This window comes from Lactuca virosa, chromosome 7, assembly GCF_052849685.1.
Source record: "Lactuca virosa cultivar CGN04683 chromosome 7, Lactuca_virosa_CGN04683_v6, whole genome shotgun sequence".
NCBI lineage: Eukaryota > Viridiplantae > Streptophyta > Magnoliopsida > Asterales > Asteraceae > Lactuca > Lactuca virosa.
This window is the reverse complement of record NC_136432.1, coordinates 256,719,753-256,741,399: the sequence shown is the minus strand read 5'-3', so window position 1 is coordinate 256,741,399 and position 21,647 is coordinate 256,719,753.

Sequence of the window (21,647 nt, the reverse complement as noted above, 5' to 3'; positions counted from 1 at the left end):
CACATGTGAGCTATCTAAGAGAGGTGTATGATTTTGATAAAGTTTTATCAAAACAATCTAGTATCAGAAATCTGAAATTTGGTAAGAAAGTCAGCTGATTTCTGAGTACATGTCAAAGCTAGTGGGAGCATAAGTGTTATGCTAATAATCATCATGTTAGTGGGAGCATGATAATTATGACAAAGGTTGCAAGTTAGCAATGTTAATTATAGAAAACAAAAGTTTCAATTCGTGAGGTTGCAGGGGTTGAAAAAGTTGTTTTGCTATAATTAAGGGAGAAGAAATTATACTTCATTTCAATTCTAAAAGCTTAGATTGAGATTTTAATCGTATTTAATCAAGGATATATATATGAATTTCATGTTGGAATGGCTCAACATAAGGAAATTCTATATATGGGTCCATTATTTGCGTTCTAAAATTCGATTATGATTACGGCATCCCTTTTCATAATCTGAATTTTGAGAACTTGGCAAATTGAAATGGAAATATTATAGCAAAAGACTGGTTTAGTCTTTATGTGAGACATCATGAATCGTGTCTCATATGCTTCGGATATAGGATCGATTACATGTGCTATATTCATCCTTTCTAAAATTTTCCAAATGCCTGGGGCATTATGAAGGGAAAAGGTCTAGAATTGGATATGACTAAAATGATTAAGCAATTGTCGAGGACAATCTAAGGTTTACCAAAGATTGGTTGCTCAAGGACAGTTGGAAGTATAATGTTAATTCTGGAAGGACCATATTGACATAATCTGTAAGGAGGCAACTCTTGTTCAGAAGTGATAGTCAAAATGGAATATGGAAATGTTTCAAAGTTAGAAATTATTCAATCTGTGTAAGATTAGGAAACTTAATGAAAGAAGGATGTTTCCAAGGAGCTGATCTCCTTTGGAATGCTCTGTAATGATTGTTGTCAAGTCTTTCTGACTTCGTGCATAATCATTAAGAGGATCAATGCATATAAGTTTAGAATCTAACAGATTTCAGTAAATGGCATGAATTTGGAATTCTTGCATTTGCAGTAAGGATTTGGGATTGTGAAAAGAGGATCATTGGAGTGATGTTCAATTGATCTATTTTACAAAGTAAAGATCATAGACAAACATAGTATGCATACTTGGTGTATGGCATGACTAGTGTTTAGAAAACATAGTGTACATGCTTGGAGCATGGGACAACTATTGTTTTAAATTCAAGTATAAAGTTGATAAAACCGAAACAATGAATAATGAGTAATCAGTATGGTGATAAATAAAAGTGTTTATTTATATTCATAGGGTTTGATACCATATTTGATTCATTTATTCTTATGTTTCACTTTGCATGTTTTGACTTCCAGAATAACTAAGTCGCTCTTCCTGAATGATTAAGTTATTCAAACCATCCACAGTCGGTCATATGTTGGAAGTAGATATGAATCAAGACTGTCATGGGTTGGTTTGTAGAGGTCCAAGTTGGTGGACAAAGTGGTGCTACAATACTCATGAGTGCTCATAAGTTCTGAGTATTGGATTCAACCCGCGCTCATTTGAATCACTTCATGGATTTTATCACGAGTGATCATGAGACGATAATATCTTATATTCTTCAAACCTAGAGATATGAGTTGTTACTATGAGTTGGTTATACATTGATTGCACGAAAACGCATTTGGTAACTCGGTGTTATAAAACGTGTCTTTGTGTATGATTCAACAAGTAGTAGAACAAGCCATATGAGTCGAAGTTTATCCATTCCTTTTACCTTCGGGATAAAAGCGATATCCGTGGGCCCCTCGATGATTTAAAGATGATACATGTGAGTGCTTGGCCAAGCCAGGACTGATTTGATTTGTTCAATCAGTCAGTCATCATGAATCGGAAATCGGGAAACAACAAATGGACAGAGAGAATGATTGATAATCCATGTCTCAGTCCATATGATATCTAGAATAGAGGAATATATGATCCCTTATCTAATGGACAAGTCATTGACAAAGGTCAGAGTTCATCGACAAGGTCAGAGTTCGATAGAAGCTTTTGAGAGCTACGATTGCTGATCGGTTCCTGAAGTCATACACAATAATAGTTTTAGACTTATCCAAGTGGGAGACTGTTGGATTAATGTCTAAGTCCATAACTATAATTGGTAAGACTTGACCCGACCCGGCATGGTCCATTTGGGTTGCATGGCATCATGCATTTGGATAGACTATAATGAGAGAAATAACACTTAAGGTTGGTTAATATATTATAAGTTCTAATATATTAATAAGGTTATTTAATTAGTATTGATCAAGAATTAATTTGGAATTAATTAAGTGATCAAAAGGAGACTAATTAAATATATGGGTTGATTGTGTAAATCATTCATTCTTATATATGTGGGCTTGTGATCCAAGATTCCTTATGTTGGACTAAGTCCATGGGGTGACCCATGGATACTCCATGGAGGTTAAAATCCATGGAGCATAAGGAATGGGTAAAGTTATGAGTTACATGGTGTAACCCTAATAGCCACCATATAAAAGAATCCCATGGCTCAAGAAATCGTGCACTAATGTGTGAGTGTGAGGGCTAGACGATTTCAAGGAGTGTTCAAGTTTCTCTCAAGTTATTTCAAGTGTATTTGGTGTTGTGTGAACCATTTGAGGTGTCACACTTGGGGCACTAGGCACTCAAGCTTCATGAAGACATTCTACATCAAAGAGGTATGTATTCTATCTTGTTATATTTATTATTTTGTATGCTAGATTAGGATAATACCTTGGATGTTCATAATTGTATGTATAATAGAGAAAACATAGATCCAATGTATTTAGGGTTGCATGTACACTTAGGAGTGTTAGAATGCTCATAACCCAACAGGAGTAAAGTATAAGGGAAGGGACTTAAGACGATAAGGCCTCATGTTTCAAGATGCATAAACATACATAGCATAATATAGCACAATTTAGCAATCAAGTTTGATGCAATTCACTTTTAAATACAACGAATAATAAATAGCTTTTCGGACATGCTTTTCCACCCCAAAACATAAAAACCGAAAATAGGGGAGTGCGTGAATACTCACAATGCATTGAGATGATGCAAATGATGCCTTGAACTACGTTCTACTTGTACCACTACCGATTCCTACAATAATGTTACACGCTAATGAGTCTCTAATTGAAATCTAATACTAGTATACTTACTACTACAATAGAATTAGGCCAATAATGTGTCAAAATTTAATATTGTTAAGTTACAAACATTTTTCTGAAATGGGGAAATTTTATAACTCATGTGATTAAGATAATTTTGGATATTATTTTCCGTATTTTTGTAATATTAATTGAGGGTATTTCAATACATTTAAAGGTGTTTTAAACACCTAAAAAAAACTAAAATATTACCAAAATGTTTCCAAAAATTGTCAAACTTTGGATTTTCATTCTAAATACAGTAGAGGTTTTCTAGAAATTTTCCCTTGAATTTTTGATGTGATTAACTATTTTTCCAAAATTTTAAGCCTTCATAACAATATAAATTCATGAAAAATAGCATTCAAAAGATAAAATTTCCCAAACATTTTATAATACTGCTATTAGACATACTTGAGCTGGGAAAAATATAAAAATGGTCTTCTCATTTGTTTAACCCAATTTTATGATTTTTGTGCATTTATTCTAATAAAAATTGAAATAAATAGAAAACAGTTTCCAAAATTACCCAAACTTTTTGTATTACTGTTATTAAACATTATTAAGCTGGGAAAAATATAAAAATTGATTTCTAAACTGTTTAACCCAATTTTATGATTTTTGTGCATTTATTCTAATAAAAGTTGAAATAAATACAAAACTGTTTCCAAAATTGGCCAAACTTTGTGTAACACTGTTATTATACAAGTAGAAGCTGTGAAAAATAGAAAATATATTTTTCAATTAGTCTTGCTATTTTTCCTTGTTTAATCCTCTTAAATAATCATTAATTGAATAATAATTATTAAACAGTTAAAGTAAATTACCAAAATTTTTGTAAACTTCATTTACGGTGTAAATAATCTGGGAAAAATACCAAAGGTGGTTTTCATATAGTGTAATCCGATTTTGTGGATTTAAGTGTATTTAATCTTAGAAAATATGAGAAAAATAGTATACTGAATAGAAAAATCATCAAAATTTTTATTTAGAGTTCTAATATATTTTAAGGTCTTCTAGAATATTTTCATGAATTTTGGATGAGAAAAACGATTTTTCCTGTTTTTAGTCCATTATAAATACAAAAATCAGGGAAAAATAGGAATGCATTATGAAAAATTCTGAAACTATTTGTCTGAGTCTTGTACCTCTGGTAGCAACTGCGAAAATTGTTATATATCATTTTCACATTTTCTAAAATGGTTTTATGATTTATTGGGACTAAACAAAAAGAAAATTCAAAACAACACTAAACAGTATCAAAAATCGATGAAACTTAATGAGAAGTCATTATTTAGCATAGGGGTCATCCATGAATTTACCTAGGATTTATAGACCTCAGAAAGTATTTTATATGATTTATTGCCCTATTTTCTTGCATTAGTTATAATAATTCAAGATAAATGAATTATTTTCTGGAAATTTGTAGAACATCTCATTTTGTTGGTAGAAATCTGGGAAAAATCGGATTTGGTCAGAAAATGAGTTTTAGATATTTATTTGGAAATAAATCCTTCATGAACATATTTGATAGACCTGACAATTCTTGACACGAATACACGAATCTGTGAGAGACACGACACGACACGAATACACGACACGAATATATCTTAAAAATTGAGATAAGGCTTATTTCTAATCGGGTAATCGTATCGTGTGAAATTCGTGCCTGACACGTTTTCATGACACGAGTACACGAATTGCCAGGTCTAATATTTGAAAGCTTTTAACAACAAACTTTGATGATCAAGCCTCTAAGCTTGAAGAGCATTACATGCATGTTGGTTTGAAGACCAATCATGTGTCTGAAATGTTCAAAAATCATTTTTGAAAGAAAACTTAGAGTGCATGTGGTGATTTTCCACCAAAACTTGTAGAAAAGTGCATTTTCATGATCTTGACTTAGATTTAGGTCATGGGACTTCACCATCTACAACATGCATGTTGTTTTTGGATGAAATCCTACCACCATCATTATCAAAATTGAAGTGAATGAATATTCACACAAATTTTCTAAGAGAAAGGTGTAGAAGAAGAAAGAAATGCAAGAAAAACCTTAAAAACTTGAAGGAAAATGAAAGGAAATCGTGTTCTACCTTAATGAACACCACTAGATGATGAATATTTTGTGTTTGAGGTGTGTTCTTGGACTTGTTTTCTGGAAATTTTCGTGGTTCCTAGAAAGAGGAAGAGAGAATAGAGAGAAAATAAAGTGAGGGAGTGTGAGAGAGAAAGTGAAGTATGGAGAAATGGAGTGTGGAGGGGAATTGATTGAGTGTTTTGGGAAGAGGAGACAGAGGAGAGGGAGAGGAATCCGACTTTTGAATGGAGAGAGGGTCTCCCTCTTTTAAATTTTATAAAATATAACTTTATTTTATAAAAATATCAAGTTTTTATAAAATATGTGCCTTATCCTAATTTTCCTTCACAAAACCTTGATTTTTGGCTTAGAAAATAAGGTTAAATACTAATGACTTAAATTTTATTTCTCCTTGGTTATATTTTACTAAATTGAGTTATTTTAAATTGATATTATATAGTCCATACCAAATTTTATGGATTTTTAGGTGTTAAAGTTTATAAATTTGAGTTTTTAGGGTTTTTAGGGTCTTGAGATTTAATAAATATTTGGATATAAAAATAAATTGAATTATCTGAGATTTCAAATTATAATAGAGTTTCAAACTCTTTTCTTGTTAACAAAAAAGAATGTTTGTAATTCACTTTTAACGGTTTATTGGCATTCTATGTAGTGATTCCGAGATTCAAGCGAGATTGAGGAATCAAGTATACTAGTCCTAGTCTTTGACTTTGACTTAAGTTTCTATGAGACTTTGACCTAATTTCTACTACTAGGTCAAGTGCATGATGTGTGTATATGATTCATGAAAAGGTGTTCGAGTCAAAGAGTGACCTAAATATGGATATTCACTACAGTTAAGTAGTTGTAGAATTCATATATCAATGTGAAATCTAAGTATACTATCCATTGATTCTAATTGTTTCCAAGTTTCTAGTAGGTTATAACTTAGTTTCTAGTTACTAAGTCTAGTATGTGTTGTACCTATATGTGCAACTGAGTTTAGTAAAATCTAGAACCGACTCGAATTTTGACGGTTGTCACAAAGGACCTTGGAGAAGCTGCCTATATCCTAGGGATAAGGATATTGAGAGACAGGAGTAAGAGACTAATTGGACTTAGTCAAAGTACCTACTTGGATAAGGTGCTGAAAATGTTCAGCATGCAGGATTCCAAGAAATGTTACTTACCAATCCAGAGCAACGCCAAACTGAGTAAGACTCAGAGCCCGAGTACAGAGGCTGAGATAGCTGAGATGAGTCGAGTGTCATATGCTTCCGTTGTAGGCTCGATCATGTATGCTATGACTTGTACTCGCCCTGATGTGGCCTTTGCTTTGAGCATGGTCAGCAGATATCAAGGGAATCGGGCAAGGCTCACTAGACTGCGGTGAAGAATATTCTCAAGTACCTACGAAGGACTAGGGACTGGGTCCTTACCCTTGGTGGGAGTGTTGAGTTGAGAGTAGAGGGGTATAGTGATGCTGATTTCCAGACTGATAGGGATAATTTCCGCTCTCAATCGGGCTGGGTCTTTACCCTAAATGGAGGAGAAATTACTTGGAAAAGTTCCAAATAGGAAACAGTAGCTGATTCAACTTGCGAATCAGAGTACAAGCAGCAAGCGAGGCAGCAAAGGAGGCAATATGGCTAAAGAACTTCATTGGAGACCTTGGAGTTGTACCAGCTATTAAGGAGCCTATGGAGATTTTCTATGATAACGGGGGTGCAGTTGCCTTAGCTAAGGAACCAAGGGATCACGGGAGATCCAGGAACATCGACAGAAAATACCACTTCATTAGACATCGGATAGAAGAAGGACTCCTCGTGGTAAAGAGGGTATCATCGGATGAGAACCCAACAGGTCCCCTCACGAAGGTGTTGGATTAATGTCTAAGTCCATAACTATATTTGGTATGTACTTGACCCGACCCGGCATGGTCCATTTGGGTTGCACTTCACCGGCACAATTTATATGGATAGTCTTTTGAGAATAGTATATTTATGATTTATATTAATATATTATAAGTTCTAATATATTAATATGGAATCATATTATTTAATTAGTATTGATCAAGAATTAATTTAGAATTAATTAAGTGATCAAAAAGAACTAATTAAATATGGACTCTTATATATATGGAATGGGCCAAGTTCATTTAGGTTGGGCTAAGCTTTCATGGATAGTCCATGGAGCTTTTAACCCATGGATCCTATGTAAATGAAAGGTCATGGGTATTAGGGTTTACATGGATGTAACCCTAATCCTCCATAATATATAAAGGGGTCCTTGGCTCACAAAATTACAACAAGTGTGTGAAAATAAGAGTGGGCCGATTTTAGTGTGCATACATATTCTCTCAAGTTCTTCCAAGGTGTTTTGGTGATTTGTGATTCCATTTGAGGCTTCCACACTATTGGGGCTAAGCTCTTAAAGCTTGAAGACATCAAGCTACATCAAAAGGTATGCATCTAACTAGAACTTTGTAGTATAGGTGCTTCATAATATGCTAGTTAGGATGAAACCTTGGAATAGTTAATATTTGCATGTATAATAGAGAAAACATAGATCCAAGGTTTATAGGGTTGCATGTACACCATAGGAGTGTTAGAATGCTCAAAATCCAACAGAAGGGACTGTGTAGGGCTAATCATTTGCAGCATGCGAGGCGCATCGGGCTGAAGGATGATATTAGTTTTACAGATTAGATAGTTTTTCTGAAACTTGTAAAATGTAATTGACATTTGATGATTAAATAAAAGTGATGGGTTTTCAGCATTCTAACACTCCTATGGTGTACATGCAACCCTAGAAACCTTGGATCTATGTTTGACTAAGATACATGCAAATAATTATTTTTCCAAGGTTCTTATCCTAACTAGCATGGCATGGGGTACTTGAATCAAATAAAACTAGTAGAATTACTTACCTTGTAGTAGTAGTTGATTGCTTGGAGTTTGAGAGCCTAGCACCAATAATGTGGATGCCTCAAATGGAAGTCACAAATCACCACAAACTTGGAAACTTGAGAGAATAGTCACAAACTTCTTGAAATCAGCCCTCTTAGTTTATACACATCAACTCATGCAATTTCAAGAACCAAAGCCTCCTTTATATAGTGTGGTGGATTAGGGTTACATCCATGTAAACCCTAATACCCATGTCTTTTCATTTCCATGAGATCCATGGGTTAAAGCTCCATGGAGTATCCATGGACTTTCCATGCAAGCCTAGCCCATTCCAAATAAGCATTAGCCCACACTATATAAATACAAGAGCCCATATTTAATTAGTCATACTTTTGATCTCTAAATTAATTCTAAATTAATTATAGATCAACACTAATTAAATAATATGATTTTATATTAATATATTAGAACTTATAATATATTAATAAATCATAACTCATACTATTCTCAAAAGATTATTCGTAAATTGTTCGGGTGAAGTGCAACCCAAATGGACCATGTCGGGTCGGGTCAAGTACATACCAAATATAGTTATGGACTTAGACACTATATCCAACAAAAAGTTGTTGTTTATTTATAAGTAAAGTGTTGCTATCTTGTGTCAATTGTTTACTATTGTTTCAATTTTGCATGTTTTGACTTCCAGAATAATTACATTATTCAAACTCTCCACAGTCAGTCATATGTTGGAAGTAGGTATGAATCAAGACTGTCATGAATTGGGTTTGTAGATGTCTAAGGTGTTAGACATAGCAAAAGTTGCTACAACATTCATGAATGCCCATAAGTTCTGAGTAATGGATTCAACCCACACTCACTTGTATCACTTCATGGAATTTATCTCGAGTGATCGTGAGACGGTAATATCATATAAGTCTTCAAACCTAGAGATATGAGTTGTTGATTATGAGTTGGTGTGCATTGATTGTACGAAAATGCATCGGTAACTCGATGTTATAAAACGTGCTTTTGTGTATGATTCAACAAGTAGTTAGTACAAGCATATGAGTCAAAGTTTATCTATTCCTTTTAGTCCTTGGAGGATTAAAAGCGATATCTGGGCCCCTCGATATTTTGTTTTGACCTATGTGTCGGGCCCGGTCAGAACCAAATTGATGTGTTCAGTTTAGTTCTATGTCAAACAAATCGGAAATCGGGAAACAAACTGCTAGACAATAAGTACGACATTGTTCCATGTATTTGTCCAGCTGATATCTAGAACATATGATTATATGATCACTTATCTTAAATGGCGCATCATCATCTTAGTTCCGCGAGACATTGAAAGAGCTACGATTGCTAGTCGGTTCCTGAAGTCATACTTGCAACTATAGTTATTAGACTTATCCAAGTGGGAGATTGTTGGATAAGGTGTCTAAGTCCATAACTATATTTGGTCTGTACTTGACCCGGCTTGGCATGATCCATTTGGGTTGCATGGCATCTCAACAATTGGATAGACAAAATGAGAATAAGGACACTTATGATTTGTTAATATATTCTAATATGAAATCATATTATTTAATTAGTATTGATAAAGAATTAATTTGGAATTAATTTTGTGATCAAAAGAGACTAATTAAATATATGGGAATTGATTATGTAAATATTTCATTCTTATATAGTGGGCTTATGGTTCATGATTCACTAGATTGGGCTAGGACCCATTGGGTGCTCCTTGGATGCTCCATGGAGGTTAAAACCCATGGATCATGGGGGAAATGAAAAGCCATGCACATTAGGGTTTACATGGTGTAACCCTACATGTGACACACTATAAAAGGAACCTCATAGTAAGCAAAATCGGCCACTAAGACTAAAAGGGTGAGGGCTAGCCGATTTTGTGATCAAGTGTTCTTCTCTCAAGTTATTCCAAGAGTTGTGGTGTTATGTGAAGCATTTGAGGCATCACATTTGGGGTGCTAGGTTCACAAGGTCTTAAGGAATCCAAGCAACTACACAGGTAAGTCATTCTACTAGCTTTTATATTACAAGTACCCCATGCCATGCTAGTTAGGATGAGAACCTTGGAAAAATAAAATTTGCGTGTATATTAGAGAAAACGTAGATCCAAGGTTTCTAGGGTTGCATGTACACCATAGGAGTGTTAGAGTGCTCAAAACCCGTCAGAACCAACAGAAGAAGAAAAGAAGCTTGCTTTGGAGAAGGAAATCGAGAAACAAAGGCAAATCGAAAGCATTTTAAGGCAAAGGCAAGGACACCCACCTGGTCTTGAGAAGGGTGATCCAACTAAACCATATTGTTACGAAACAATCGAACATATTGTTTCTCTTGGTAACATGTTTGATTTCCTTAAAGTTCCAAAGAAGAGCTTTGATATAGAAAATTCCAATTTCAATCAACTGGATTTTCCTATCAATCATATGACATTTATTTCAGTTCAATATCAATTGATAGACAAGTTCAAAGATAAAGAAGAGTACAAGAAGCTGAAAATAAGGTTTCATGTTGTACTTGGGAAGAAAGAACAAGATATTTGGTCATTAGTAAAGATTGTCAAGGTGTTGGGAATAACCAAAGATCAGTTATTCGAAGGATTATTGCAGAACTTTCATTTTCACGTAGTTCATGTCAATAATGTGGCCTGTGATTTCACAATAGCTGACTTTCCCTTGATGAATCTTAATGGTCTCATCTATGTAGCAAAAATTCTAAGTGAGGTTGATGATTCGAAACTTCAGGTGACTAGCAAAGAAGATTTTTTGATTGGGTTTGCTCATGTCAAGATTTTCATTGACTTTTATTATGAATATCTTGCCTTAACGGATGTGGAGCTAGCTTTGGCAATGGGAAAACAGATTGCTATGCCAAAATCTTTGTTGAAAGGTGTTGGAAACTTGAAGAATTTTGATGATGGAGAAATTTGTGTCTAACCATTGGGAATAGTTTTTGTTGGCAAGAACAAAAACAACAAGGATACTAAGTTTTTATTCAGATTTGAGGATGTTGAAAGATATAATAACTCTCAATATACGAATTTTCTTATTCGTATAAATAACTACAAAACAACACTGAAGGAGACAAAGCTAAAGTTTGAAGAACTATTGTTTGGTACATTGAGGTTAGAAGAGTTCTTCATCAGGCTACCAAGATGCTAATGACTTAGGATTCAACACTGCTTACAAAGGGGGAGAATGTTGGGGTCGAAGTATGTTATGAGGTGTCGAAGGGTGTTGAGTCTGTCTTAGTATCGAAGTCTGTATTTTGGCTTATGTTGTATTTATCTCATAAAGGATCATTTGTATGTTGAAGCTTAAGTGTTTAGCCTTTATGTATTTTTTGTTGCTTCTGAATTCCTATAAATAGGGATTGGTTGTAGAGTTAGAGTAACTTTTGAGCATTCTGTTGTTCGTACTCTATTCGTTCTCTATAACCTTCAGAAGTATAATCGAGCCATCCAAATCTTATTTACTCTTTGTGTTCATGATTCAATCTAAACTCTGATTTCATTTTCGTAAACTCTATTCTACAACAACTACACCAGTTATCAAATTAACTATAATTAGGGTATGTATATGTATCGCAAAATAAAATATATACATATACATATAAAAATAGTTATGAGATCTAATAGATATAATTATCAAATATAAAAGTAATTGGGTTTATATTATGATAATTATAGGAAATCACTAGGAAAGATAAAACATAAAAGATAAAAGATAAAATACCTAAGGTTAATGCGTTAGTGAGCTGTTAATATTCATCCTTAGCCTGATTAAATTCGGCTACCCCGATACCAGTAATCATTAATCTTGCAAGAGCTAGGAAGATATGTATAGATCTATACGAGGGTTGACACCCCCACCTGCGATTGCTAGCTACAATCTTGGCACGATAACTTTATTACTAATCACTATTCGACGTCTTATGAAGCGTTGTGGCGGGGAAATCACTAGTCAAACAACGTTGATTATGGGGGCTCATGGTAATACATTACAACCACCTTAGAGATCCGACTACCATTATGGACGCCTTAAAATGGTAGATACAATACGTTAGGATTAGTTAGATATCCTACAAAGATAGTAAATTATGATTAATAAAACATATTAGGATTAATAAAACGTCTTAAAAGATAATAAGATATGATCGTTAGATATCCTACAAAGATAGTAAATTAGGAGATAAGAAGATAGGATCGTTAGATATCCTCAAAAGATAGTAAGCTAGGGTTGATAAAATATTTTAAGAAATATTTTTCTAAAAGAAAAAGGATTCTTAATTTAATACACCCAAATAAACTATAAATCTTGTGCACTCACCAACATTATGTTGACGTTTTCAAAAGTACATGTATTCTCAGGGAGATGAGCATGGAGGATAGTCGTGCCGAGGCGGTTTTCAAGGAAGCTTGGTGGAGTTTAGTTACGTCTTTTTGTCATTTCTAGTTATGTTTAGAATGTGTGCTTAACCTTTACAAACAATGTAATCCCAAATAAATTATAAGAAATAAAAGTATCGTTTGTGATATAATTTTATGCTATGTTATATATATATATATATATATATATATATATATATATATATATATATATATATATATATATATATATATATATATATGTGTGTGTGTGTGTGTGTGTATATATATATATATATATATATATATATATATATATATATATATATATATAGATGCCTCGATCCAGTTTCCCCCATGTCGCACCGCCCGACGTTTCCGCCACCGGCCAGGGGTGTGACAAAGTTCGTGCTCTTAATGAATAATAGAGTATTAGATTGAAAGAGTACAAGGTAATACAACTAAGTGGATTTGATGATAAGCTTAGAGTATATTTCAATAAGTTATATTGTAAAGACAAACTATATGACTAAAAGAAATTCATTAGTGACCCCAGTGTTGTATTCAATAATTGATGGTTCTCTTGAAGTTTCTTGTGGCTAAAAGGTGACTTTACCTTATGTAAAGATCCCAAGTTACATAAGATCACATGGTTAATAATCAGTAAGTATCTTCACTATTGTAAGGACATCATAGCCAACTGAGAGAATCTTGTTGATTCATTCCTTTAAATTAAAGTTCTAATCAAGGTTAATAGTGACATAAAGATCTAATGTTATTAGAATTGCATGTGTATTAACTTGAGCATTTTAATTTTAACTTGTTTTAATTTAGGAACTGATGCAGTTGTGGTCTCTATCTGATCTGGAGATTATTAAGTGGAGAACTTAATATCTGATGGAATTTGGTCATTTCATTTAGAACATCATTGTGTTCCACTTTGGCATGTTTATAACCAATTCCATAATATTAATTTATTCAAACTTCCACAATCGGTACTACTCCTGGACGAAAGTAGTGAGTTAAGATTTTCATGGAGCATTGGTAGATTGTTCATGGGGATGAGTACTTTAAATGGAGATTTTAAGGTATTGGAGTAACCCGCACTTAGAGATTACTTCATGGATTCTATCACAAGTAATTCTAAGATGGTAATATCATATATTCTTGAAATGGAGATGCATGAGATTTTGTCCTACAATCTATCGTGTCTTGGTTTTTCCCTAATGTTGTTCGTAAATGGCAATCATACAGGGTTTGGCTAGATATGACATAAGGAATAGGTGGAATCTATGTATTCAAAGTTTATTTGTTCACTTATTCTTTAATTAGTTGGAGTCGATATCTTTAGGCCCCTCGTTGATTTGGTTTTGACATTAAAAATGCATGGCCGTTCTCAGACTGAATTGATATCTCAATTTTTCAGTTTGTTTTAGTTGACATCAGTCAATTTTTAAAAACAAAATCTTGAATGTTTGAGATAGAGTATATCCATCTCCCACATTCATATAGATATCTTGAAGAAACAATGGAATATTTGATCACTTATCTAAGAGCTATATCACGACTCTATGTTGTGAGTATGGAAGATACATTTGATTGTATACTCTCTGTTCATTACTAGTGAGTATTAGACCAGATAGTGTTGGTAATTTGTGTAAGTGGGAGTGATGGAGAATGGTGTCCATCGTTACAACACAATTACAACCTTTGGTAATATTACTATTAATAGTAGGTTCCTTTTGGGTTACACGCAAGGACAGAATAAGCAATAAATGACATGCAAAATTATAAAGACTTGATTTGTTAATTAATTAATAGTCTTTAATTAATTAAATGAAATCTAGAAGTTCTGGAATGTTCCGGAGGATAAAATAAGATAATTTAAGTAGTCAAATAATTACGATATATATGGATAATTATTAGGTGACTAAATAATTATCTTCTAGGATTTTATATCCTTCCCTATAAATAGAGAGGACTTTGGACTAATTTAGATGATGAGTTTTACTCAAAACCCTAGAGAAAATTCGGTCCTACCTCCTCATTCTCAAAATTCTCAAAACCTCGACGTCATGTCGTGGTCACGCCATGGTACCTGTAGTTCCAACAGATTTAGTTATTAGAGCTTCGTTCATGGTGTTCGTTGCTTGTATTATTTTTTAATGTTGTTGATCTGAGTTCCTTGGGTGCGACTACGAAAGAGGAGTTCTACGTTGGACTCTTGGCTCTCATCAATTAATAGAAGATCTGCAAGGGTTTCTAAGAACCCTAAAAGGTATGTATTCTTAAATAATCAAGTTGCATTAGATAGGTTGTTCATAGATCCGAATTTTGAGCCTATGGGGGATTAAAATTATTGCTTCCATTATCCCTTTAGTGATGTTTAATGATCCTCAAAACCCATTAGTTTTGTCAGCATTGACTTCGGCCTGTGACGTTTTCTCAGCCCATTATTATTAGGTTAACCTCTCTATAAACAGTCTCATTTACTGTAACCCTAATGTACTATACGAAAAAGACTTTTACGACATGAAATAATAAATCTCTCTCTCTTTCTCTCTCTCTCTCTCTCTCTCTCTCTCCCTCCCTATCTATCTCTCTCTCTCTCTCTCTCTCTCTCTCTCTCTTTCTCTTGTGTTCGTCATGGACGTAGCTGATCATCCTGATCGTGTGAACCATGTAAATTGATTGTGCCTTGTTCATTTGATTTTGCTTTCATTACTATGGTTAGATCGTTTATCATTTATCAAAGTGTTGCTTTTTAACCTAACCGAGAGAGAGAGGGGGGGGAGAGGGGGGGGGTAAGAGTGTGACTCAAGAGGGGTGGGTTGGGTGGTGTTTTTTAATTAAAATAATAAGAAATTAAAAAAGAATTGTTTAAAGACATATTCGTCATTTCACATTGGGTGTGGACCAAAACCACAAATAATGTCAACCATGGGGACCGAAACCACACATAATATCAAAAATTGAACCACGAATGCACCATAAAACTTTTTTGGACCATCACCACATAATTTTGACAACTATATGTGATCATTTTTACAAGATAAAACTACAAAATTGGTCTTGTGGTTTCGCAAAAACTGTGGATATAGTCCAAAATGTATATGACTTGCATTGAAGGTCCAAAATCAAAAGTTTTCCGTGGTTTTAGTCCCAAAATTAAGAAATTTCTGTGGTTTTGGTCCCTCTAAGACTTGAAAGGACCGTTTTGCCATTTTAATTTTTTTTTTTATATTATTTCATATTTATTTTCATATTTTATTAATTAAAAAGAAAAAAGAAGAAAATTAGGCCACCTCATTCCATCCACCGTATCCTACCTCTCTCTCTCTCTCTCTCTCTAACCTAACCTAGATCACTTCATCTTCAAGATTTTACCCCCCCAAATCCATCGTCGACATCCCCAGTTCTTTTCTCAGCGATCGAACCCCACAGTCGATCTCATAAACACTGAAACACACCTTCGATGAAACCTCTTTCTCCTTCAACAACCCACCAACCCGTTATATTACCCAAGAATCACTCTTAAAGAAACCCATATTGATGTTGAATAGAAACTCTCAAAGATACCATGCTTGATGATATTTAAAAGGAAATCCCGTACATCTACGACATCTACCGTTTCTTCTTCCTGTTTCACTCGATCTCAGTGCTCCTGTTCAACAACACATCTTCTTCAATTGGATCCTGAAACCGATCATGGATCCCATAGCTTTATTCTTCCCTCTATTCTTTCTCGGATTAATGTAGACCGTTCATGGTATACAATCTTGCAAATGAGCATTCTTCAATTTGTAGATTCATCTAGGGTTTGTGCAGGTCAATTCGATAGTTATAGGTTATCGTTTTGGGTTTTAATTCAATTGATGGAAAATGGTTACAGTTTATGGTATGGCATATTGATTTGGATTTTGGAGCACACAGCTATTCGATTAGCGGGGTGTTTGAAGTTGAATCAAAGAGTTATTTGAGTTTTAGATACAACTGTTCAATTTCAGCAGGGCATTTAAGCATGTCGGCTTCAAAGCTAAGGGATTCATTGAGGCAATGACTTCAGACTATCATGCATATACTTATCATCCCATCGCCAAGAATTACAACAATACAACCATTTTACAGATGATATCTCTCAATGGATAACCAGGTTTCAATCTTTTATATGTTTCTTCAAGAATTGCAACCATTTTACATATGCAAACATGAATACTTTTATCTGTTTTATGAATTTTTTCATAGGCGACATGCTTCATCTCAGACAACCTCATCATCATCCATATTTAATCACATGGTTTCAATCTTAATCTCTTTAAAGTAGGTTTTGGTTTTGTTTTAGGATTTAGTGTTACTTTTCAAGGTTATGAAATTGGTGATGACGTATTTAATTTTTGTAATTTCTTATTAAGAATATGATGAAGATGAATATGGTGTTGTTATATTTATTCAACGTGCATGAGAGAGAGAGAGAGAGAGAGAGAGATATGGGGTGGGTCGATTATTTATTTTTAATTATTTGGATAATAAGAAAAAGCAAAAGAAATGCAAAAAAGGAAAGTAAGAGGGTAAAATAGTCATTTCAACTTTTTTAGGACCAAAACCATAGAAATTTCTTAATTTTGGACCTTCAATGTAAATTGAAAGCTTTTTGGATCTTATCCACAATTTTTTGCTAACCACAATGATCAATTTTACAGTTTTGTAAAATACAAACTTTTCTAAAATAAAACATGATTTTCCTCCGAAAAGTAGTTTATTGATTAAATTGAAAAAAATGTGTCTAATATCTCTTCCTTTTAGGTATTTGTGTTGGACTTGATGGAAGTATGTATGACTTCGGTTTTAGTATATACCAAACTCTTCTAATATATATATATATATATATATATATATATATATATATATATATATATATATATATATATATATATATATATATATATATTTCGAAAGAGAACTCTTCTAATATATTCTCAAAGCTTTTTGATAACTTCTCGTACATATCGAATTTTAGAATGGTATAGGATCGTAGTATATTTTTTCTAGGATATAGTTTGTGGATGATGATTACAACTTGCATGGTTTATGGAAATTTTAAATTAAACAAACTTAATTAGATAAGTCGTAATATAACAAAATTGTTATCCCTAAAATAAACTTGGAATCTAATCATGACCATTAGTTATCTTTGCAATGTCCCCTTGGATGAGATTCTAGTAATTGAGAAGTGAAATTCCATACAGGAGGTTCATGGTTTAAAGTTTAAACCTTGACACATCCAAAATATTGCAAATGTTCCACGATTGACCATCACGTAGGCCTTGAGACAGATTAATATGAACGGCTCATATGATACAGTTTATAAATTTTTACATGATAATAGGAAGACCTACTTTAAGCCTTCCCATTTATTGTGGTAGAAGATTGTTTATAGTAAATATTAAATACATCATCCTCATGAAGAAAGGAACAGTCATAATCATAATTTCTTTGAACGTGAAAAGAGTTTTGATGGATGCCATTTTAAACAAATCAAATTAAAGAATGAGGTTGCGTTTCGACTTGAATGACATTAAAGTCTCAAGATTTTAAGAACTGCATTGACACCATGATAGCAAACCTTGCATTAATCTTATGGCATTTTGCATTTCTATGACACATTTTAGTGAAAAACGAAATATTTCTTTCATCTTTAAAAGAATCAATGATATTAATTAAGTAATATTGTTTAGCTTTTAGCTTCACCTTTTAACCAACACTTATCGGTAAAGTTGACAATTGGAGTGGGAAATTAGTCGATATATATTGTCCTATTTGATTTGCCTCAATGTTTGACAATGACAAATAATAACATTTCTTTGTGGTTTTCTTGTCTCTTGTGATATAAAAAGCTTACGCTAAAACATTTAAAACGGCAAATATTAAGAAAACGCCTCTAGTTTGCTCATTTTTTATTTTTCTTTTACAATAAAACCACCTGCACCCTAGTCCCAAAAACATGAATACCAAAAATAAAATAAATAGATAAATTGAGGCTTTGAAGTTTAAAGGTTTACTAAAAGGGGAAATTATTGAACTCATAATCAATTTAACCATTTTACCCGATCAACAGGTCATCGAATTTTTAAAAATTATATTTTTGGCCTAAGTTTCAAAATTTATTACAAATGTGGTCCAAATTTACACTTTTGGCCCAAATTTTAAAATTTAATACAAATTTGGTCCAAAATTTACCCTTTTGGCCCAAATTTTAGAATTTTGTTATGAATTCATCCCAACTTTAGTTTTTTTTTACAATTTTTTTTCTCAAAATTTTGTTTCGAATATGTTTTTTCTTTATTATACAAAAAAAACATACTTTCACATAAAAAATCTTATATTTTCTATATAAAAAAATTTAAAAACTTTTTTGTATACGAAATATCTATTAATAAAAATAGGTATTTATTAAGTACATAAAGATATACAAATTTGTTTTTATAAAAAATATATAAATATAAACACATACAAAACAAAATGTATACAAACACCTATCTTATTATAAATACATTTGTATACAAACACATATTTATAAAAAATATAAACAAACACCTATTTCAAAGTAAACGTGTGTGTGTGTGTGTGTGTGTGTGTGTGTGTGTGTGTGTGTGTGTGTGTGTGTGTGTATATATATATATATATATATATATATATATATATATATATATATATATATATATATAGAGAGAGAGAGAGAGAGAGAAAGAGAGAGAGAGAGAGAGAGAGAGAGAGAGAGAGAGAGAGAGAGATGTAAGTTATATTGAGAACACGAGAAGGGTTGAGAAACGCGAGAAAAAATCTGAACCATTAAAATATTATGATCAAAGGCTTTTATCAAATGGGTTAATTATGTAAATTCCAAACCTCATTAGACTAATTTGTAAACTTTAAAATATAATTAAGGGAATATTAGTAATTTTGTTTTTATTTATTCCCCTAAAATCAATAAATATCCCTAAATTTATGCAAAGTTTTTATACTGGAACGTTTTTTTTTTCCTTTGTCTCTCTTTATTTATCGGCTTCAAATCCCTAATCCTAGTTTCCACCATTGTCGTTCCAGAGAAACCAGGAAGGGTTATAGATTGTGTAAGACAGAAGGAGAGATATAGAGGATTGCGAGACGGAGATGGTATTTTGGTGGCAGTAGAAGCCGACAAGGGCCATTGACGTTTCGGAAAACAACCGGTAGTCAGAATTTTGGTGGCAGCCATTGCTTCTGATACATCAAGGTACATCCTTTTCTTCCCCTTATCTTTCGACAGTGTGAAACATTTGGTTAGCCTGTAATGAGATAATCTTCCAATAAAATTATTCCTTTCCTACCAAAACGGCGGATTCATTCATATTACAGGCGTTTGAATGGTGCAAATACAAGGGCAATTATGGAAAATGTTGGGTAGACTGGAGATGCTTCCTGTTTTGATCTTTGTTTACTTTTTCTTCATGTTTGTACATAAGTTTATGTTTGTGTGTGTTGCTCCCCTGTACTCATTCATAGCTTCTTGCTATGGTTTCTTTTCTACTAATATATGCATCTTATTCGCCGTTTCAAAAAAAAAAATCTTAAAAGTGTGTTTTTCCAAAGCAGGTGTATTCAATAGCCCAATTATAGATGACGACTAACTGATTAGTGGGGGTGTTCAGATCAGCCATTAAACGTTTTACTATGACTTTAGTTTTTGTGGGGATAGATAAAAAAAGTTACTATGATTTTGATATGTTGATTATTTAGGATTCAAATTCTCAGATTTTTAGAACAAAAAATGTGGAATTACTAAGCTATCAGAGTCCTTAATCAACCAGTTGTCTTATTATGATTTTGATTTTTGAATCTTTATTTTTTTCAGGAATAAAAGAACGTGACATTACTAGATGAATCAATAATTTACACACAAACATAACATTTCTGGAACTATTATCTCGCACACAAACCTCCATGTAGAACCATTTAGGCCGCACACAATTTTTAGTAAGTACATCACAGGAAAAGCCCAAAGGAAGCAATTCTAAACCAATGAATCATTCATTTTTTCCTAATTCACCCTTGATTAAGCTTATCATATATTTTTTTATTTTGCATTGCTGCTTGAGGTGTCTATTGTTATATAAAATTTGGGTTTTATTTATTGATGAATGGATGACATAGCTTCTTATTCATTGATGATTATAAGATATGTGTAACGACCCAAATTTTCAAAAGATTTTTTTTCATTTTTAATTAGTCAAACATATTTCCAATAACCATGAAATCCCAAAACAGATTGTTTTCAAATCCACACTCATTACAACTTTATTCAAAAACATCAGAGTGTCCCATAAAATATCGGTGAGAGAGTGCACGCCGCGCCATCAAGCCTTGCCCTTGCCCTTGGGCTCAGATGTACCTGAAACAAATCCACAAACTGTAAGCTAATGCTTAGTGAGTTCCCCAGAGCATACCCCATACATAATCCACATAACACATATCATATTAGATAATAAGCTATCTCTACCACATAACATTAGCTAAGAAGCTATCTCTACCACATAACATATCATATTAGTTGTAAAGGTATCCCTACCACATATCCTTGCATAAGGATGTCATGGGCTCCCCCACATGGTCTTACACCTAAGTGTCATGGGCTCCCCCCATGGTCTTTCCTTGTTGGACGGCCATGGGTTCCCCCACATGGTCTTACATCCAAGTGCCATGGGTTCCCCCTATGGTCTTTCATACAAACATCACATAATCACTAGCATACAACTTAGCACAAGCTAACTATCATACCACATAACTCTACTACAGCTAGGGTATCATATATCATAAAATGGGCCGGCCTTGGTGCCTTAGACCCATGGGTATGGTGAGAAAACTCACCTCTGCCTGCTGAATACAAACGCTGCTCTCCTAACGGTCTGTAACCTCCCGTGTTGAATAATAATATTAAACAATGTTAGGACTTTAATTAATCAAAGGAAACCCAAACTCCAAACCATAAGGCCCAATTATCCATCCCTTGCTAATGGGCCCAAAGTCCAATTCTAAAATCCTTAATGGGCCTCTTGGCCTAATAAGGCCC